A 14,978-nucleotide genomic window follows, 5' to 3' on the forward strand; every position below is an offset into this window, starting at 1 on the left:
CGTCACAGAGAAAATTGGTCCAGAGAAAATTTCTCTGACCTTCAGGAGTGGTTGATGGAGGACAGAAAGTGCATACAACATCGAACTGATTACCAAAAAAAAAAAAAAGAAGTAATAACATCAGTGGGATTTGCAGACTAAGAAGCACAACCATTGAAGGAATGAAATTAAACATGCATACATGAGTATAGGTATATGTGAGTGTGAAATCTATGAAAATATACATAATATATATAAATTCAGAGATAGTGGACTTTCTAGAATTTGCTGTAAGATCATAACAAATTTATCAAACATTACCTTTCTACAAGTCACTTTAGATACCTTCCAGCAAAGTAAGCTTCTTGATTTAGGTTCTAGTTTCCTGTAAAAACCAAGAAATATTAGAGCCATTTCAAAGTTCATGAACATCTCTGAGTTTAAGACTTTGAACATTCAAATTTCTCTGAAAAATTCAAAATTTCTCTGGACTCCCCAAACCCAGAAAAATTTTCAGACAAACATTTCCAGATATACTCTCACCCAGAGAATTTCTCTGGACTCCACAACCTAGAGAAAATTTCCAGACAAATAGTTCCAGAAAAATTCTCTCAACCCAAAGAATTTCTTTGGATTCCACAACCCAGAGAAATTTCTAGACAAACCTTTCCAAAAAAATTGTTAATTTCAGTAATTATCACATACTCCTCCAAAGAAATAAGAAAGAAAAATAATGGATAAAGCTGCCATGGGCATGGACGTGATGCTTTGAGACAAGACCAATGATGATGAACTTGCAGAATTTGTAACCAAGTCCTTCGAATTGGGTGAACCTACAATTCATCAATTAATACTACAGTTAGGATAGATATGAAATTTGAATCCGAGAATCTCATGACTAAGAAAGTGGAATATATATGAATGACAAGTAAAAAAATTTGCCAAAAACAGTATATAATTTGCTAGAGAAACTTGCTTCTGACTCGATTATAAATTGTGTTTGGATTATGGATTTGTATAAAGATTTGAAAAGAGAAAAGAAAATATAGAAAAATGGTTGTTTTCATATTTAAAATCTGTCTAAAATTTGTGATTCAAAACACAGGAAAAAGGAATGGGGTGTGGGAGTATATATATATATATATATATATGTGCGTGTGGTATACTTGTAGCTGTAGCAAGGCAGTGGCTGGCGTCGGAGTCTGATTGTGAGGAGATGAGGAGGAAGAAGATGAAGCACAAGGCGATCCACGGCGGAACTGAGCGTGGCCAGTCCGGCTCAAAACTCACCGCCATTGAAGCTATATATATTTGTGTGGGAAGTTGAGGTTTGATTTCAGACAAATTTCTCTGTGATATATGAGTGTGGGAGTTGAGGGACCTTAGACATTAAAAAATAATTTTATGGATCTCCTCCATTATGAAAAGTAGGAGAGGGACCCTAAACTAATTTTCCCTAAACTTACACTTAGCACATCTAATCATATATGTACGGGGAGCAAATATTTCGGCGTGCCCGTATTCCTTTCTTCCGAGCTCCGTCGATATCCGATCACCTGCGAGCAAATAACGGTGAGCTACCCGGCGGTGTGTGGCCGGAAACACCCTCCGACGGTCAAATTAGCACACACCTTAGAGGGAATAGAGAGAAGGGAGAGAGTGTTTGAGTGTTAAGGATTTTCTTACAGAGATGTTCATGTGTGCGTATGGGGGGCGCAGACATGCTTATATACCTACTGAGCTCCATATCCACTCCCTGCCATCTCCTAACACGTGGCTCCACTATCCCATCTGTCAGCATAAACCATGCCATTCATCACCTAATCTCAACTGCCTATCATCACAGCTGGAGCTCGGCAGCCGAGCTGCCCTACCTCGGTCATATCATGTGTCAAACCCATGCGCCTAGTCGGACAAACACATGAAGGACCGGGCTAGGCGGCATCTCGGCGGAGTCTAGCCCGGGCACCTCCTTTGGTTGGCCTTCTAGCCGGTCAATCAACTATCTCGGCTGACCGCGCCTTTCCGGGCGTCGATCTCTCGGTCTGTCTGGTTTCGACCATCCTCGGACCGAGCATCCTGGTCTGACCGGTCACTTCCTGGCCGAGCGGTTTCTGTACGGTCCGGGGTGACACTCACTCAGTCCAACTCTGTCCGGCCCAAGTTCTGGCAGCCCATTTCCGGGCGGAGAGTTGATCAGCTCGGCCCCATACACCGTTGGGCCCTCAACCTGCTCGGCCGTCACCTCGGCCCAACTCCAGATCATAAATTACCCTCTCAATTGCCCCTTAATTCCGTCCGCGGAAGCGTGACTGGGATTACTCACCTCGACCGAGATAACATTTCTCCGGTCGTCAAGATGCCAAGCCTCAACCGAGCTAGTTGACGTAATTGTCTGCAGATTTGACCGGTTATATTCCTCGGCTGACCTATTCTCGTCGAAAGTAGCTCGGTTGGCTCTTTGTCTTTTCAACCCGTCGCTTCAGTCCTGCCAAAGCCATAAATGGGGACACGTGGTGGTCTGCCATTGGTCATCGGGCAGCCAACCCGCCGTTATTGCCAGAATTTGAATTTGGGCGGTTTTCTTTGCTTATACATACATGCCCTGCTCGAACTCCAAATCCTCCTACTGCCATTTCGACATTCGATCCCAGAGCTCTTGCATCCTCATCCAGACTCGCTGCCATTCTTTGTGCTTGAAGGATCAGGTCCTCCTCTTCACTGGTAAGTCATTCCACCCTCATTTCGTTGCTATTTTCTCTCATATTGCACATATTAGGGCACAAAAACGTAGCATTTAGGGCAAAGGCCATAGAATCTGTCCCAAACCCCACACTGTTCTTGGTGTTCTTCGTCTTCCTGAAGAACGCTGAAGAACTGGTGTGAACCGGGCTATGGGCCTTCTTTTGATCCAAAAAACTAACCAAACCGGGCAAACAGCATGTTTGTTTCAGCCCCAGCGAAAACCGAGATAACAAAAGGGCTTGGCCGTTCAACCGGGCTAACATCTGGTCCGCTTGGCCGACCGGGCTCCTTAGATAGGATAGACAACCGAGGTGGTTTAGCACCCTTAATGACTGAGCTAAAATCTAGCACCTTTCGCGCGACCGCGCTAACACTTAACACTTGCCATCCTTTTCCTGCAGAGTCCAAGGGGACCACTGTCATTCCTGAGGCTCTCAGGACCGGGCAACATCCAATACCCAGAGCCAAACCCCTCAGCCGGGATACACTAGGCCGACCAAAAATGGGGAAATTCCGCTTCCTAGTGGATACTCCGGCTGCGCTGGCTACCTTCAGGGAGGAGTACGGCGTCCCGGCCGATGTCCACCTGCAGCTCGCAGAAGAGGAGACCACACCTTGGGGTAGGGATGAGTGCCCCTTCACCGTGCTATCCATCGTTGAAGGGGGTCTTCGTTTCCCGCTCAACCCTCTTATAACCGAGTTCCTCCGCCGCACCGGGCTGGCACCCACACAGGTGTCCACCAACACTTATAGAATAATCAACGGCGTTCACGAATTAAACAATTGGCTAGGCATCAACTTAGGTCTAGCCGAGATACTGAGGCAATACACGATGGGCCACACCGGCGACGGTCTCGCCTATTACCTCAAGATTAGACCGGGCAGAGAGAAAATCGTGACCGGCACACCAGACAAGGATCTCCATGACGATGATTTCTTCTGGGTGTCTGGTAACTACGAGACAGCCGAGGTACCGGGCTGGATGATTAGCAAAAATTTTGGGAGCACATGTAAGCCGTGCAAATTATCTCGGTTTTTACACTTGATGTTTCTGTAGACTAATGATTCTCTTGTTTCTTTTGCAGCCATCCAAGCCTTGCAAGCCAACTACAACTTCCCCAACGTCGAGGCGATCAGGACCGCGCTTCGCTACCGCGACCGAGATTGTAACCAACTCCTCGGCTACAGTCCCACATATAGATACTCTGCTCCCCGCCGGAGTAAGGTCACCGACTTCCTCCGAGCTCCAACTCCTCCACCGGATCCTACTCTGCCAGACGTGCCCCTCGTTCGCCTGACCGAAGAACAAGAGATGGCCAAGCGCAGCAGAATCAAGAACTTGCTCACCGCCACATCCGCCGAGCTGCCGAGCGTTTCAACTCGCTCACCCGTCGCCGGTCAATCCAGTGGCGCTGTGGTCGCCCTTGCCTCTCAACCGACCGGCCAATCCAGCCGAGAACCTTCTGCACGGCGGGCCGGGAAAAGGGCTCGGGCTGATCCATCTGCCGAGTTAGTCGCCGAGCTAACTACCGAGCATCCGACTGACGCCCCCGCCCCAGTACCGGCCTGGCGTCCACAGTTGAAACACCGGGGTCAGGACATCCCGGCAACTGCCTCGATCAAGGCTGACAAAGCGCATCTGCTCGCCTTTGATCTGTCCAAAGCATTCCTACTACCGAGCGACGTGGTCGGCAGTGACCACGTCCCTGACACTCGGTTGGTCAAGTCATCCGTGAAGTCCATGGCCAGGGTAAGTCGGCGTTCTTTTGAAAATTTCACAAAGTGTTTGCCCGGTAATTTTTCTTCTCGGTCTCCTTTCTAATCTACTTCGCTTTTGTGCAGGCCATTCAAAAACAACATCTTGTTTTGGAGCGCATCCACCGGCTTAGGCAAAAGGCAAACGACACAGCCAGCCAGGTAGAGAGCCTTCAAGCCGAGCTCGGCCGGGCTAAGGCTTCCCTCCAGATAGCAAACGCTGACAATAACAGACTGCTCGGTCAGCTGGACGCAGCCGAGAAAAAACAAAATGAGCTCCAGGCCGAGGTTGACACTTTGAAGAAGGCGAAGAGGAAGGCTTGCCGGGCTGCCAACAACGCCGGGTTCAACGAGGCCGAGCAGAGCTACAAGAAGCAGGTCTTTGCAACACAAGACATCTACTTCAAGGCCGGTTGGAAGTCCGCCTGCGAACACCTCGGCCAAGGCTCCGACACCGACGTATTTGCCAACCCTCCCCCAGCTTCTCTACCGATCTGCCTTGTGCCTTACGCAAATGACGTATTCAGCGCTCTGCAAGCGGAGGCCGAGGAGGGACTTGAAGATGGAGAGGACGACACAGATTCGGAGGCAGAGGAGGCCGAGGTGCCAGAGCAGCCCGGCAGTGCTGAGCCCGGTGCCCAAGAAGTCAGCCCTACCGTCAACCTTGATGCCGGCGAAGACGAGTTCACCAATCTCTCCCCCCTAGTTTAGTGTTCTTTTTCCTTGTTTTCATATTTTTGCTTCCAACTCTTTTAATGTAACCGGGCTCTGTCCCCTCCGTTTGTAATGAATTTCTTATCAATGAAAAATTTGAATTTTTGCAAGTGTCTGCGCGGTTGTAATTAGTTCTGTCTTCAGCTAATCATCTCGGTAAAACTCATCATTTAAACACTTTGTCGACCGGAATACATAACACGGTCGGAGCACTTCAGCAGAACAAGACCAATTCATGAACCGAAATAGCCATCTCGGCTGTAACAAAGTTGAACAAATCAACACTTCCAACCGGAGTACATCATCTCGGTTGGGAATCCAAAGTTGGACAAGACACCAACTCTTCCAACCGGAGTACATCATCTCGGTTGGGAATCCAAAGTTGGACAAGACACCAACTCTTCCAACCGGAGTACACCATCTCGGTTGGGAATCCTAGTTGGATAAAACACCAACTCTTCCAACCGGAGTACACCATCTCGGTTGGGAATCCTAAGTTGGACAAGACACCAACTCTTCCAACCGGAGTACATCATCTCGGTTGGGAATCCTAAGTTGGACAAGACACCAACTCTTCCAACCGGAGTACATCATCTCGGTTGGGAATCCTAAGTTGGACAAGACACCAACTCTTCCAACCGGAGTACATCATCTCGGTTCTAAACATTAAAACAATAATCCACGTGCTAAAGCAAAATTACTTCTATAATTTTGACAAAAAGAATTACATTCTGCTTTGCAAGCCAAAAAATTTCTTTTACAAAAAGAGGAAAGTAAAAGCTTAAAAATAATACAATTTCAAGTTGGCCGCATTCCATGGCCGGGGTATGGCTCTTCCCTCTAGATCCTCCAAGTGGTAAGCCCCCTTGCCAGCCAGACCAGTGATCTTGTAGGGTCCTTCCCAATTTGCCCATAGTTTGCCCTCTCCTGGCACCAGGGTGTTGCCCATAATCTTCCTCAAAACCCAATCTCCAATTTTGGACGGTCTGGGGTGCACTGTCTTGTTATACTTCTTGGAGAGCTCTTGTTGGTAGGCGGCCACATGGATGAGGGCTTTCTCCCGGCGCTCTTCTGCTAGGTCGAGCTCCAAGGCAATAGCCTCAGCATTTAGCTCGGGCTCGAAACTTTCGCTTCTAAGGGTGGGCATTTCAACTTCCAAAGGTATGACCGCCTCCATACCATAAGCCAAAGCGAATGGAGTTTCCCCGGTCGAGCGTCGCGGGGTTGTTCGGTATGCCCAAAGGACGCTAGGTAATTCTTCAGCCCACTTGCCCTTAGCCTTTTCCAACCGTTTCTTCAACCCATCCAGTATAGTCTTGTTTGATGCTTCGGCTTGACCATTGGACTGCGGGTAGGCCGGGGTGGAGTTGTAGAATTCTATCTTCAGATCTTCACAAAATCCTCTGAATAGGCGACTGTCAAACTGGGTGCCATTGTCAGAGATCAAAATCTTGGGGACGCCAAACCACGTGACCACGTTCTGCCAGACAAATCGCTTCACGTCTTTCTCTTTGATGGTTGTCAAGGGCTCAGCTTCAACCCACTTTGTGAAGTAATCAGTGGCCGCGATGAAGAATTTCCGGTTGCCCGGTGCTGTTGGCAGTGGTCCCACTATATCTAGCCCCCACATGGCGAAAGGCCAAGGACTGGTGAGGGGAAGAAGTTCCCTGGCAGGCTGGTGGATCTGATGAGCGAATTTCTGGCATTTCTCGCACTTGCGGACATATTTTTGCACGTCGGCCTGCATGCACAGCCACCAGTATCCCTGCGAAATAGCTTGGTAGGCCAAGGACCTGCCCCCGATGTGGCTGCCACAAATGCCCTCATGAATTTCAAACAAGAAGGCCTCCACACTGTTTGGGTGTACGCACTTGAGATAAGGACCGGTGAAGGACTTCTTATACAACGCGCCAGATGGAGAGAGCCAAAACCGCTCTGACTTCACCCGGATTTTGTGTGCTTCTTTCTTATCTGTTGGAAGGGTCCGGTCTCTGAGGAACAAGATCAAGGGGTCCATCCATGAAGGACCAAGCGCGGCGCAGAGTACATCCGTCTGCCCGGCGTTTTCAATGCTCGGCCGCGGAAGAAAGTCAATCAACAGGGGGTTTGGAGACGAACTATCTACCATGGAAGCGAGGCCGGCGAGTTCATCAGCTCGGCTGTTTTCTTCCCGGCCAATCCGTTGGACTCTGATTGCCTCAAACTGCTTGATATGGTCCCTGACCAGAGCTTGGTACTTCGCCATCCTATCGTCCTTTGCTTCATAAATCCCCGAAACTTGGTTAACCACAAGCTGGGAATCACTGTATACCAGGAGCTCGGCAGCCTTCATTTGAATTGCACTCTTGAGCCCGGCGAGAAGCGCCTCGTACTCGGCCTCGTTGTTAGACGCCGGGAAGCCGAGTGTGATAGAATGCTCAATGGTTAGGCCGTCCGGGGATATAAGAACAATACCTAGGCCGGCACCATGGCGGTTGGACGCTCCATCAACAAAAAGCTTCCACATGTCCCCCACAAAAAGCTTCCAGCAGTCAGATGGGTCCTGAGAGTTACGAAGGGCAATGGGATCACAACTGCTCGGCTGTGCGGTGTCAAGTTTGGTGTTGACCGGTTCAAATTCGGTGCTCCTTGGTGATTCGACACCGGACTCAGCAAGTTGGTCTGTAATGCTCAAGTCCGTAGGCGAATCACCAGGTTGCGGTGTGAAGCCGGCCGCAGGTTCTGAGCTGTCTGGAACCATTCCTTCCCCCCTTGACGATTCGGCACCGAACTCAGCAAGTCGGTTCAGAATGCCCAAGTCCGTAGGCGAATCATCAAGTGCTGAGCTGTGTGGAACCATTCCTTCCCCCCTTGGTGATGCGGTACCGGACAGAGTGGAAGGGTTGGGGATAGACAACGCCGCCATCGCATTGCCGGGTGGTATTACCGTGCAAACTGAGGGAACTTCGACGGTGCGCGCTAATTCCGCGGCGCGACCTTCTTCGGCTGGTTGTTCCTCGGTTGGCATTGTGTGCGTCTCATCATCTGCCTCGGCAATGTCGACCGGGCATACCGGATGAGTACCAGGTGAGAACTCGGCAACAAAATCGGCCAAGGTTTGGGCTTTGATTGCAGTGCGCGGCTGGAACTTCACATCGAACTGTCCCAACTCGACCGCCCATTTTAAAATTCGGCCTGAAAAGTCTGCGCGCTCAAACAAGGCCTTGAGGGGAAACTCGGTCAGTACGATGATGGTATGGGCGTGAAAATAATGTGCCAATTTCCTCGAAGCCATCATCAGTGCCAACGCAAGCTTTTCCAGCGGCAAGTACCTCGTCTCAGCCGGCAGCAAGGTCTTACTTACGTAAAAAATTGGGAGGTGCTTGATTCCTTCAGCCCGGACTAACACCGCACTTACTGCGTGCTGGGAGACGGCAAGGTAAAGGTAGAGTTCCTCACCGGGCTCTGGTGTAACCAACAGCGGCGGAGAAGACAAATAATCCTTGAGTTCGGCCAAAGCTTGGTCACACTCGTCATCCCATGAGAACTTTGACTTCAATGCTTGAAAGAAAGGGCGGCAGCGATCTGATGACCGGCTTATAAATCGATTAAGCGCGGCGGCCATCCCGGCCAGATGCTGCACGTCCTTAGCCGAGCTGGGCTGCTTCAGCTCTTGCACGGCTCTAATCTGAGTAGGGTCTGCTTCGATGCCTCGGTTCGTGACTAAGAATCCCAAAAATTTCCCGGATCCCACACCAAAGGCATACTTCGAGGCGTTCAAGCGCAGCTTGTGCTTTTTCAGAATGGCGAACATCTCGGTTAAGTCGGACAAATGGTTCGCCTGATGTCGGCTCTTTACCACCATATCATCGATGTAAGCCTCCATTGTCCGACCGAGCAAAGGAGCAAACATTTTGGTCACCATCCTTTGAAAGGTTGCCCCGGCGTTTTTCAAACCAAATGGCATAACTCGATAGCAGAAGAGTCCTCTTGGAGTCGTGAAAGAGGTGATCTCTTGGTCAGGCCCATGCATGGCAATCTGGTGATAGCCGCGGTACGCATCCAAGAAACTGAGCCGATTGTGTCCAGCCGTCAAATCCACTAGCTGGTCAATGCGCGGCAAAGGGAAGCTGTCTTTTGGACAAGCTCGGTTGACTGTCTTGTAGTCGACACAAACTCGCCACTTTCCATTCTTCTTAGGCACCACTACCGTGTTGGAAATCCATCGAGGGTAGTGCACGTCCTGTATTGCTCGTGCCTCAAGTAAGTTTTTTACTTCCTCTGCTACTACCTCGGCGTGATGCAGCGCCGATCTCCTTGTTCGCTGGATGACTGGCTTTGCTCCAGGGAAGACATTGAGGTGATGGCAGATAAAACTTGGGTCAAGGCCAGGCATGTCGTAGGGCGACCATGCAAAGACTTCGATATTAGCCATCAAAAACTCAATCATCTCGGTTCTCTCCATGGCCGAGAGACTTGAACCGAGCATGAAGAATCTGTCCGGCTGCTCGGCATCTATTCGCACCTCAACCAATTCTTCAACAGCCTTGTCTTCGGCTTTGGTGCCAACATCATCCAAGACACTCTGGTCCTCCAGTCCCTCGATCATTTGAACGAATCCTTTGGCAGCCCGGCTCCCGTTGACCGCCACGAAGCATTGCTTGGACATGACCTGGTCTCCCCAAATCTCCTCGATTGCCCCCATAGCCGAGGGGAATCTCATCACCTGGTGGTAGGTCGATGCTACGGCTTGCATGGCGTGAAGCCATCCTCTTCCAAGGATAAGGTTGTACGTTGAAGGCACTTGTAGCACCCAAAACTCCACTTGCTTGACCACGGATCCCGCTTTGACCGGCAGGATAATCTTTCCCAATGGCCACTCCGGCTGCGAGTTAAATCCAACCAGTGGCGAAGTGGCCGGAGCCAAGTCTGTCTCACGGAGTTTGAGCTGTTTGAACGCATCATAATACATGATCTCGACCGAGCTTCCCTGATTGATCAAGATCCGTCTAACATCAAATTCTTTGACGCGTAGTGTTACCACAAGAGCATCGTTGTGCGGCGTCTGGATACGCTCTAAATCTCTTGAGGTGAAACTTATCACGTCTTTCTCTTCTGTCTTCCCCCTCTTGATGGCAGGTTGCACTGACAAAACTTCCCTCATATGCTCTGCCTTCTTAATCATGCCCCGAAGTTCGCAAACACGCTCCGGTTCCACGATGCCGTGGATGACATTAATAACTCCTTGTGGTGGTGCATCTCGGTCATCCTGTCCCCTGGGATTGACCGGAGCCTGATTTGGTTTCACGCCGCCATCAATGTAAAGGTCCAGATGCCCGGCTGCAACCAGTTCTTCCAAGTGTTGTCGCAAAGGCAAACAATCCTCAGTCCGGTGGCCCCTCTCCCGGTGAAAAGTACAACGATACCGCGGATTGTAGCCCTTTTGTCCATCGCCCAACTTAGCAGGAAACCGGACATACTCCTCGTCTCGGATTTCACTAAGTATGCGATAGATTGGAATCTTGAAGACCGTGGTTATGCCAGTCCTTGCCTTCATTCTTCTGTTTGCGTCCTCAACGTCATCTCGGGGGTAATCATCCCGGTCATTCCGACGTCCTCTACCCCGGTTTTTACGATTTGAACCTCGGTCTGATTCCTCTGCTCGGTCATTTGAGCGGCTGGACTCTAGCCCAACTGCGTGCACTTTGCCTGCTGTCTTCTTGTCTGCTCCGACCGGAGTGGCCTTCACGGTGGAAGCTGACGCATCATCCTCTACTCGGATGTGCTCATTGATGCGCTGCATGAGCTGGCCCATGGAGGTCGGCTGGTGCATGGTAAGCGAGTCCCGCAGTCTATGTCCGACCGGGAGACCACGCTTATATTGCGTGATTGCAAGGTTGACCGGGCAATCCAGGATCTCGTTGAAGGTTTCTCAATACCTTGAATTGTATGCCTTCAGTGTGTCGCACGGTTCCATCTTGACACTCAGCAAGTGATCGACTTCCTTTGGTGTTTTTGTGTTGGTTTTGAAGCGCGTAACAAACGCCTCGGCCAACTGATGCCACCGTTGTATGCTCCCTTCCGGCAACCTCTCAAACCACTTTAAGCCCAGCTCACCTAAACTGGACGGGAAGATTAGGCACATAAGTCCGTCATTTCGCCTATGTCCGGCCATGACCTGTCGGAAGTGGCTCACATGCATATAAGGATCGGTTTTGCCGTCGTAGAGCGTGAACTTAGGCTGGTGGAAGCCTGCCGGAAGCGGTGTTGTTTCTATTTCCAAGGAAAAAGGGGTGGCATTCAGCCTGGCCAGGTCTGTGTCTTCAAATATTGGCACTGCTTGGCGGGGTGGAGGCATTCCGACCTCCTCACTGCCGTGAACCCCGTAGGAGAGCCGCTGGAAAGCTGGTATTCTCTGAGCTTCGCGCCGGCGAGCCCGCTCCCTTAACACTGCCCGTAAGTCCTCTGACTGAGCAGAATAAGAGTACCTCGACGTCGTCGCCGGACGTGAGGGTTTATAGGTGCTGTCTTGCGCGCTAGACTTTTCTGCATGCACGTCGGAATCACCAACCTGGTAACTCCTGGTAATAGATATGGACTGAGTACGTCGCTGACTCTGACCGCCTGAACGGCGGGAGGGGGTGCGCTCACTGTGGTCTCCCACTCCAGCTACACCTTTCCCTTTGAAATGTCGCTTTAGATCCTCCATCTCCGCCGTCATTCGCCGGATGACAGCGTCTTGATCCCTCAACTTATCTTCCAGACGTTTGGCGTGTGAGTCTCTCCTCCGCCGATGTCCGTCTGGGCTCCGCGAATGTCCATGACTTCGTCCGCGCTTATCCCGCGCGTCTCCTGACTGTCCTCCAGTGGGCGTCCCCAAGTCAGCCATTGGGTGGACGGCAGGAGGTCCCTCTCTCCTTCGGGTATACTCCGGGGTGGCTCCGTCGATGGCGAACAACGGGAACTCGTCGTTGTTCGCCATGGACGGCGATCAGATGAACCTGGAAGACAAGGTTTTGTCTGTCAAGCTTCCCACAGACGGCGCCAATTGTACGGGGAGCAAATATTTCGGCGTGCCCGTATTCCTTTCTTCCGAGCTCCGTCGATATCCGATCACCTACGAGCAAATAACGGTGAGCTACCCGGCGGTGTGTGGCCGGAAACACCCTCCGACGGTCAAATTAGCACACACCTTAGAGGGAATAGAGAGAAGGGAGAGAGTGTTTGAGTGTTAAGGATTTTCTTACAGAGATGTTCATGTGTGCGTATGGGGGGCGCAGACATGCTTATATACCTACTGAGCTCCATATCCACTCCCTGCCATCTCCTAACACGTGGCTCCACTATCCCATCTGTCAGCATAAACCATGCCATTCATCACCTAATCTCAACTGCCTATCATCACAGCTGGAGCTCGGCAGCCGAGCTGCCCTACCTCGGTCATATCATGTGTCAAACCCATGCGCCTAGTTGGACAAACACATGAAGGACCGGGCTAGGCGGCATCTCGGCGGAGCCTAGCCCGGGCACCTCCTTTGGTTGGCCTTCTAGCCGGTCAATCAACTACCTCGGCTGACCGCGCCTTTCCGGGCGTCGATCTCTCGGTCTGTCTGGTTTCAACCATCCTCGGACCGAGCATCCTGGTCTGACCGGTCACTTCCTGGCCGAGCGGTTTCTGTACGGTCCGGGGTGACACTCACTCAGTCCAACTCTGCCCGGCCCAAGTTCTGGCAGCCCATTTCCGGGCGGAGAGTTGATCAGCTCGGCCCCATACACCGCTGGGCCCTCAACCTGCTCGGCCGTCACCTCGGCCCAACTCCAGATCATAAATTACCCTCTCAATATATATACATAAATAATATCATCTATTATCTGAAGATAATCTATACTCTTTAATTTTGGCTACAATATTATACATTCAATAACCTAATTTAGAAATCTAAGACTAGAGTTATTGATAAATGATATTTGTTATCGATATCTCCAACGTTTATTCAAATTTTTTATTAAATTTGAGTAAAAATTTGATATGATATGATGCGCTTCAATCGTTTCATTAAATTTGACTAGTCATCTGCTTAGTCATTGAGTCTAGTGTAAATTTTCATCAAATCTTTCTCAATCTGATTGTCTGGCCGGTCGTCCACCAATAGTTACTAGCAAAATTTGATGAAATGTTAAATACTCTCTTAATTTGATTAAAAAAAATTATGATTTTCTTTGTTTGATACTAATTTAGTGAAACGGTTAGAATGTCGTTTTTACAAAAATTTTATTAAATTTAAATTTAATAAAAGATATGAATTTAAATTAAAGATAGCCTTATATCATTGATTTGTTAGAATGACAATTACTTTATGATAAAAAAAAACATGGCGAGAAAGAGTTTTTCATCTTTCTTCCCCTTTTTAGTCCATCCGGGTTATATATATTAAACATATTTACGTATATAATATATAATTTATTTATTTTTAAATATTAGAGCAACTTTATGGGAGGAGGCAAAATAACTATACGAGATATTTTTGACTCTCCACAAGTAGCTAGAGTCTATCGTTAGGCAAAGAGCTTCATTCAATTTTGTCTATATTTACTTCGTGTTTTTTCTTTGTTCCAGTACATTTGATTGTTTATGAAAATAATACCGTTAAAAAATATGATCGTGTAAAAATATAATCATGAAAAAATATTATTTTAAAAAATAATTTAATAATATATTTTTTAAGAAATATCTTTAAATGTCATGTCAGTAAGCATGCCTGTTACTCTTCCCTCGCATTTTGCCCAACAGCTCGGAGTAGTTCTTAGAGCATCTCCAACGGTGACTCAAATTTTTCATCAAATTTGAATAAAAAATGACCCATTTCACTAAATTGATACCACTCGCTCTGACGGTTCACCTTTCACCAAATCTATCCCGGGACAACCGGGTGGTCGACCGGCCAGTTGACCGGATAGGCAAAATTTTTTTTTTTTTTTTTGCGAATTGTTTGAACTTTTTTTTGAACTTTCTGAACTTTTTCGGGACGACCGGGGTGGTCGACCGGCCGGTTGACCGGTTAGGAAATTTTTTTTTTTTTAACGGTTTGAACTTTTTTTCCTGAACTGTTTGAATCTTTTACTGGTTGACCGGTTGATCAACCGGCCGGGCAACCGGCTGGTTGACCGGTGTACCTCTTTCAACGGTTAGTAACAGTGATTTGGTAAAATCTGTGTCTCGTTCTCAGTTTGATACTTTTTTTGCTGAAATCTCATTTTGATATCAATCTGGTGCAACGGTTGGAACTTGAAAAAGTAGATTTTTCATCAAAATTTGAATTTGATGCTGGGTTTGGTTCACCGTTGGAGATGGTCTTATAAAGCTAAAACACTAACACCATTTTGGATGAAATGATTTGAGAAAAAAAAAAATAAAATAGAAGAATGTGTATTTTTCTTATTTATTTAAATAATTTAAGTAAAGAGAAATGTGGAGAAATAGAAAGAAATTAATTTATCTTATAACCCTTATTTTTAATCTTTCTAAAAGTGAAGAGATTGAGAGAGAAAAGAAATTAACACATCTTTAGATAAATGATTTAGAGAGAAAATAAAAAAAAATAGAGGGATATGTATTTCTCTTATTTATTTAGATAATTTAAATAGAGAGAAATGTGGAGAAATAGAGAGAAATTAATTTCTCTTATAACCCTTATTTTTAATCTTTCTAAAAGTGAAGAGATTGAGAGAGAAAAGAAATTAACACATCTTTAGATTAAATGATTTAGAGAGAAAATAAAAAAAAATAAAGGGATATGTATTTCTCT

Source organism: Camellia sinensis, chromosome 14, assembly GCF_055761805.1.
Source record: "Camellia sinensis isolate YWXY chromosome 14, ASM5576180v1, whole genome shotgun sequence".
In the NCBI taxonomy this organism is placed as follows: Eukaryota; Viridiplantae; Streptophyta; class Magnoliopsida; order Ericales; family Theaceae; genus Camellia; species Camellia sinensis.